Source organism: Neomonachus schauinslandi, chromosome 9 (assembly GCF_002201575.2).
Source record: "Neomonachus schauinslandi chromosome 9, ASM220157v2, whole genome shotgun sequence".
Classification (NCBI taxonomy): Eukaryota; Metazoa; Chordata; class Mammalia; order Carnivora; family Phocidae; genus Neomonachus; species Neomonachus schauinslandi.
In genome coordinates, this window is record NC_058411.1 from 142,109,074 (window position 1) to 142,117,370 (window position 8,297).

Here is an 8,297-nt window from a genome sequence, read left to right on the forward strand (position 1 = left end):
AAGCCGCAGAGTTATTGCTCTGAAGGCCTTTACCAGCTCCCTCAGGACAGGCCCAGTACCTGACCCCTGTCACCATGGAGACGGACGTTCCTGGTGGGCTGGGGTCTGGAGGAATGAGGACAGAGGTGCGGCTTCCTGAGCCCTCATGCCCAAAGGCTAAGGGAAGCCAGGGGCGTTTTGTCTTTGGCCCATTAAGAGATGTTAAGAAAAGCTGGTGATAATTTCTGCTCCATTAGGTAAGGAGAGGAGTAGGAGGATTCATCAGGTCACAAGTAGGCAAAAGGATGCTGGATATATTCTCTAGGGGTCTGATCAAACCCTGACCTCCCTGAAGACAGGGGCTGCATGTTCGTGTCCTGCCCACGGTGGACACGGCCAGGGCCTGCGGAGAGCAGAGAGGGACGCAGGATACACTTGCCCGCGAGGGAATCATGCACATGATTGCATCTCAGAGTCGGATGGAGCCTTCTCTCCTGGTTCCCGGTTCTCCACCTTCATGGCAGCATCTGGGAAAGCAGCGATGGTGACGGGTCTGTGTGCATCCTTGGTCAGCCAGTGTCTTCTTCTGTGAACCAGAGGCGGTCCAACCGTGTCTGTCAGCAGGACTGATTGAGGCTTACGATTCCTCCAGAAGTACTCAGCACAGTGACTGGAAGGTGATAAATGTTCGCTCTCGTGACACGGTCGGTCGGGAAGAGAAAACGGACTGAGGTCGGCACTCCTACCCCACCCCCAGTGCCTGAAGCATCTGTGGGGTTGAGTGTGAGGAGCGGGGGCTCCCCAGCCTCCCAGCCCCTCCCCCGCCACGGGCACTGCCCCCCACATCCTGCCACGGAAACATGCCACACACATATAGGAGCTGCATGTGAAAACAAAACAGAACGAAACAAAGAGATCCTAGGAGAAAACCAGATTTTAAAAATGCTTCGGTATCCATGCAGACGAGTCTTTTGTAAGCACAAGAGTGTGGTCAGAAAGCGGAAGGAAGAAGAGTGACGGAGATTCCATAAATGTGTTTCTCACATTAACTCACAGGGTGGCACAGTCACTACTGGGTGAAGAGTGAGTGAATAAGTAAAAGCAAAAGGCAAATTAGTCACTAGGGAAATATTTGCAATGTTATGACAAAAGAATACAGGATTTAAAATCCTTAATACATAAAGGATTCTCGTGAACTAATAGGAGAAAATGAGGGCCCATGAGACAAACGGGCAAAAGCTGCGAATAGACGATTCACACGTATGAAACCCACATGGTCAATACACATTAAAAGCAATTCCATTTCATTGCTTATCAAAGGAATGCAAGTTGAAACATCCAAGAAAAGGGGGCGCCTGGGTGGCTCAGTTGGTTAAGTGACTGCCTTCGGCTCAGGTCATGATCCTGGAGTCCCGGGATCGAGTCCCGCATCGGGCTCCCTGCTCGGCGGGGAGTCTGCTTCTCCCTCTGACCCTCCCTCCTCTCATGCTCTCTGTCTCCCATTCTCTCTCTCAGATAAATAAATAAAATCTTAAAAAAAAAAAAAGAAACATCCAAGAAAAGACATTTTGCTTATCCAATTAAGGATTAAAATTATGCCAGTCAGGTGTAAAGGGTACAAGGAAATTGTACCCTTCATGTTCTAGTACTGGGAGTAAAAAGAGGTACAGACTTTTTTCCTTAACTAAGATATAATTCACATATTCCCAAACTCGCCCTGGTAAAGTATACAGCTCAAGGGTTTTACTATATTCACAAAGTTGCACGCCCATCGCTACTATCTGATTCCAGAACATCATCATTCCAGAAAAAACTCCAGTACCCACTAGCAGGTCCCCCCTCCAACACCCACTGTCTCCCCTCCCCCCAGCTCCCCACAACCATGAATCTACTTTCTGTCTCTATGGATTTGTCTATTCTGGACATGGCAGATATTTGGAACCAACAATATGTGGTCTTTCACTGAGCATCAATAATGCTTTCAGGGTCCATCCATGTTGGAGCAGGTATCAGCGCCTCCTTCCTTTTCAAGGCTGAATAATATTTCATTGTATGGATATAGCACTTTTTGTTTGTTTATTAGTTGATGGGCATTTGGGTTGTTTCCACTGTTTGGTTATTATGAATAATGCTGCTGTGAACATTCACGTACAAGTTTTTATGTTGAAAAATAAGTTTGTGTGAGTATATGTTTTCTATTCTCTTGAGTATATAACTAGGGATGGAATTACTAAATCATTGTGATAACTCTGTGTTTCCACCTTTGAGGAATTGTCAAACAGTTTTCTAAAGTGGCTGCGCCACTTTGCATCCCCATGACAACGTGTGACGGTTCTGGTGCCTCCACATCTTTGTCAACACTTATGACTGTCTTTCTTTTCAATTATAGCCATCCCAGTGCATGTGAAGTGGTATCTCATGGTTTGGATTTGTATTTCGCTAATGGCTAATAATGTTGAACATCTTTTCATATGTGAGGCATATCCTTTTTAAAGAATAATTTGGTATTATGTTTCAAAAACCATCAAATGTGCATATAAGTCTATCATAATTCCTGATTCTAGAATTTATTCCAAGGAACAATTACAGATGACAAAGAAACTTACCTGAAACAATGTTATATAAAAGAGTAAGTAGTTCAAAATAAAAGTGCAACTATAGTATATTGATTAAATAAGTGACGTCCATCCATAAAATGAAACACAATAATAATTTAAGGGGGCACCTGGGTGGCTCAGTTGATTAAGCGTCTGCCTTCAGCTCAGGTCATAATCCTGGGGTCCTGGGATCGAGCCCCGCATCAGGCTCCCTGCTCCATGGGGAGTCTGCTTCTCCCTCTCTCTCTGCCCTTCCCCCTGCTCGTGCTCTTTCTCTCTCTCTATCTCAAATAAATAAAATCTTTTTTAAAAAATTGGCAAAAAAGAAAGAAAAATAAATCTGTAAAAAATTTCTGTAGAAGAAAAATGATATGAAAATATATAGTTGGAAAAAATACAGGCTATACAACATGACATTCTTAATTTTAATTAAAAATGTGTACATATGTGGAAAAAAGGCTGTAAAGATGTATACCAGAATGCTAACAATGGTTATGGATAGTTTTTTGTCGTTGTTGATGTTAACAGCTTTTTGAGATATAATTCACATACTACAAGATTCATCTATTTAAAATTCACAATTCAATGATGTTAGTATATTCACAGTTGTGCAACCATTAGTACAATCAATTTTAGAATATTTTCATCAGCCCCAAAAGAAATTCTGTACCAATTAGCAGTCACTCTCCATTTTCCACCTGCCCCCCTAGCCCTAGGCAAGCAGTAATAAACTTTGTCTCTCCAGATTTGTCTATGCTGTACATTTCACGCAAATGAAATCATACAATATGTGGTCTTTCGTGTCTGGCTTCTTTCACTTAGAATAATGTTGTAGCTTGACTCAGTACTTCTTCATTCCTTTTATGACTGAAAAATATTCCATTGTATAGATATATCACATAATTGTATTTATTCATTCATCAGTTGATTGAAATTTGGGTTATTTCCATTTTCAGCTGTTATGAATAATGCTGCGATGAACATTCAAGTTTTCATGTGGATATATGTTTGCATTTCTCCTGGGTGTGTTCCTAGGAGTGGAACTGCTGGGTCCTATGGTAACTCTGTGTGTTTTGAGGAACTGCCAGACTGTTATTCCTAAGTTTCTACACCATTTTATAATCTCACCAACAGCGTATGGTAGTTTTGTTTTAGCTCTTACATTTGATCTTTGATCCATGTTAACTTTTGGATCTGGTGTGAGGTAGGGGACCAACTTTTGCTCTTGCATGTGGATATACAGTTTTCCAGAACCATTTTTTGAAAGACTGTTCATTCCCCATTCATGGTCTTGACACTCTTGTGTCAAGCCAATTGATTGTAAGTGTGAGTGCTTATTTCTGGACTCTCAGTTCTATTCTATTGACCTATGTGTCTATCTAGAGGCTGGTACCACACTGGTTTCTTCAGCATTATAGTTTCACAGTAAGTTTAAAATTGGTAAGTCTGAGTTTTCCAATTTTGCTCTCTTCTTCTTAAAAATGCTTTGGCTAGAGGCACCTGGCTGGCTCAGTCTGTGGAGCACGTGACTCTTGACCTCGGGGTTGTGAGCGCAAGCCCAGTGTTGGGTGTGGAGATAATTTAAAAATAAAAATCTTAGAAGAAAGTTTTTGGCTATTCTGGGTCCCTTCAATTTCCATATAAATTTTAGAATTGGCTTGTCAATTTCTGCAAAGAAGTTGACTGAGATTTTGATAAGCATTGTGTTGAATCTGTAGATCACTTTGGACAGATTCAATCTGTATTACCATCCTAACAATTAGTTACATCTTCCAGTTCTTGAACATATGGCACTTTTGATTTATTTAGGTTTTCTCTGCTTTCTTTCAACAACTTTTGATGGTGTTTGGAGTATAAGTTTTGTACTTCTTTTGTTAATGGATATTTTTTCTTGTGATAAAATATACATCACATGGAATCTACCATTTTATCCATTTTTAAATGTGCAGCTCAGTGACATTAAATACATTCCCCTTGCTGTGCATCCATCTCCAGAATTCCATTTTCCCAAAGTGAAACTCTGTGCCCATTAAACAGTAACGACCATCCTACTTTTAGTCTCTATTAATTTGATTACTCTTGTTACCTCATGTAAGTGAAGTCATACAATATTTTTCTTTTTATCTTTAGTTTATTTCATTAGCATTTTGTCTTCAAAGTTCCTCTATGTTGCAGCAGGTGTCAGAACTCCTTCTTTTTTAAGGTTCAATAATATTCCGTTGTGTGTATACCGTATGTTTAACCATTCATCTGTGTGTGGACACCTGGGTTGTTTCCACTTTTTAACTATTGTGAATAATGCTGCTATGAACATGGGTATGGACTTAACCTGTTTGAGTCCTTGGCTTCAATTCTTTCTAATATATGCCTAGAAGTAGCATTTCTGGATCATAGGATAATTCTAAGTTTAATTGTTTGAGGAATGGGTCATTTTAATTCATTATTGTCTGTTTTCATGCTTTTTGATATTTATTATATAACCAACAAAATATTATTTTTAAAAAATATTTTATTTACTTATTTGAGAGAGAGAGAAAGTGAGAGAGCGAGAGAGAGCAAGCGAGCACAAGTGAGGGTTACAAAGGCAGAGGGAGAAGGAGAAGCAGGTTCCAGGAGAAGCAGGCTCCCTGAGAAGCAGGGAGCCCGATGCGGGGCTCGATGCCAGGACCCTGGAGTCATGACCTGAGCCGAAGGCAGACACTTAACGACTGAGCCACCCAGGCGCTCCTCCTTGCTTTTCTTTTTTTTTTTTTTTTTTAAAGATTTTATTTATTTATTTGACATAGAGAGAGACAGCGAAAGAGGGAACACAAGCAGGGGGAGTGGCAGAGGGAGAAGCAGGCTTCCCGCTGGGCAGGGAGCCCAACGCGGGGCTCGATCCCAGGACCCCGGGATCATGACCTGAGCCGAAGGCAGACGCCTAACTGACTGAGCCACTCAGGTGCTCCTCAACAAAATTTTATTCTTAAGAATCAATTGTGTCATAAATGGACATATGTCTGGAAGCCCTTCAACATTTCCCATAATCTGTGAACTAACATATATTTACAATGGAGCTCATGTGTGGTTCATGTAATCGCTTTGCTGACAGCTTGGAAGCTTGTGTCATTCTTTCCTCAGACTTGTGGTCAGAACATGGTTGACATAGGTACTCTGGATCTGTTTTGTTTTTTTCTGAGCAGTGAGATTTGATTCGTGTCTGCTCTATACTCTCACCCCACCTTCTTGCCACAGTGCCCGGGGAGATTGATGCCCATTCCCGGGGATGGAACAGTGAGAGAGAGTTCATTGACCTGTTGGCTGGTGAACCCAACTGTGTGGTCTTCCTTTTCCCAAGAAGCACATAAAATGGGGGAAAAATGAGTTCAACCAAGCCGCTTTGACAAACAAGCCAGCATGCAAACAGGAACAGGAGCCTTGGGACTTTCCTAAGACAAACAAAGGATTTGAGAGAAATAACAATATTTAGCAAAACTCAAAACTCCCACTTCCAGATTAAGAAAAACAACTTGCTGCAAACAACTTAAAATAATATTTAAAAAGTAGCTCTGAGGTTTTACAAAAACTCTATCATAACACCAAAAGTTACTTAGACGGAGTTTAAGAAATGTTTGTAAGAATGGAAAATACCTGTTTTTAGCTCAAAGAAGATCTATCATGTCCTCAACTGAGCCAACTCAATGGCCCGTTCCAACTCTTGGTTCACTCCAGCTTCCCAAGTGCCTCGCTTCCCGTTAAACTGTTATTGTCCCTAAACCTTCACGTCTTTTCTTAATCATATTTCCTCAACTAGGAAATTAATTTTCAGGCATTTTCCCTTTTGCAGCCATGAGTCAAAGCTCAAGACAGCTGTCAAATATTCCTCTTGTGCAAGCCAAGCCTTCCGAGGATTGACACTACGAAGTTAAGACGCAAACGGATGTGATGAGGCAGTTGATGTTGGGCTTGGCACAGCTATGGGCAGAGGAGTGGGGATGCAGAGGAAGAAACCATACGGAGACAGGATGCACATTATCTCCAGAGGAGTCATCAAGGATATACATTCCACATGACCCAAATTCAGAGCCTGGAGGCCACGGCCCTTGGCAGGTCATGTGGTTCAGAGTCTCTCACCCTCGCTGACAATTGGGATCAGTAAACATTCTAGACCAACGTCTGAAAACTATGGCACGTGGGCTAAATATGATCTTCTGCCTGTTTTTGTACTGCTGGCAAGCGACGAATGATTTTCAAATTTTTAAATATTTGAAAAACATAAGTAATGTTTTTGAAACTAAAATCGTATAAAATTCAAATTTCAGTGTCCAAAATTAAAGTTTTATTGATCACTATACCGATTTGCCCATTGCTGCTTTCTTGCTACAGCGGAAGAGTAATGTTGTGTCCGAAACTGTATGGCCCCCAAAGCCTAAAATAGTTCCTCTCTGGCCTTTGTCATCGCTGTTTTAAGTTCTTTTTCACAAAACCCAGCAGCAACAGGAGAGAGAGGAGCAGGGGAAGGAAGAGCCAAGCCGTAACCATCACCTCCAAGATGGGGAACCTAGACTTGCTGGAGAGGAATGGGGTTTGGGAATCTCTGGTTAGGTCTGGCCACTGTGTTTCCATGAGGGATGCTCTGGATGCAGCAAGAGGATGGGACAGACCCAGTGACTGTCCCTACTAAGCCTGTGTGGTAGCTTCTCACCAAGTGAGGGCCCTTCCTCATCACTCTGTGTCTCTGGACCACCATTAGGAGAGTAGTTATTCCTATCTTAGTCCCAAGGGGAGAAAAACATCTCAATTCAGGTCCATTTGAGAAAAACTTAGCAGGTGGAGAATTTGGATATTGGTTCAAGAAGGACCATAGGTGGAGAAGAAGCAGGGCTGCGTGCCATGGACGTACTCACGGCCGGTGCCCTCTCTCCATCCAGCCTCCGTGCTCGTAGAGTCCCAGGGCTCAGTCCTGTGTCCTGGTGCAGCCCAGGGTTGGAGGCATTGTCTTCAGATACTTTGAAGGCCATCTTGTGGAAGATGGTTCTATGCCCCAGCCTCCCGCCCCACCGCACTCAAAAATAGTACTAATCCGTGGAGCCATCGTAGATTTGGACTCAACACAGAGAAGACTTTGCTCACAGCCTTTTCTGAGCAGAGCTGCCTTGGAGGCAAGGGGCTTGCTGCTTTCGCAGAAATGCTGACGACAGTCAGAACGGTGGTGTATCAGATGACTGTGGATGCTAGAAGTATATGACTCCGAGAACGCGTGGGTCAAGGGGTGGCGTGAGAGGACTCAGACATCACACACAGTAGCCAAGAGCATGGACTTTGAAGTCAAAGTGGAAGGAAGTTCAAATCACTGCTCTGTCCCTCCGTGGCCTTTTGGTAGAGTTAATTGGGATGGGGTTCAGCTTCCACGTCTGTAAACTGTGGATTACGATCATGACCTCACCGGGGTACTGTGAGGGATACATTACAGCACTCTCAGGGTCAACAAATGGTAGCTGTTGTTGAACATGGCAAGAAACCTGATTGCCTTGTACTCAACCGAGTCCAAAACTTGGTAGGAAAAACGCTCTGGGTTGTTTTTTTTGTTTTTTGTTTTTTAAGTTCCTCAATTTCAAAGTCATTTGAGGGCAGGGAAGAAAGGAAATGAAGAAATGCATAATAGAGCTCTCTGGGATTACGTATCAGCCTTCAGCAGGAGAGGGTCCCAAGTGTGTGTCCCCTGGGGTCAGTGACATCAAC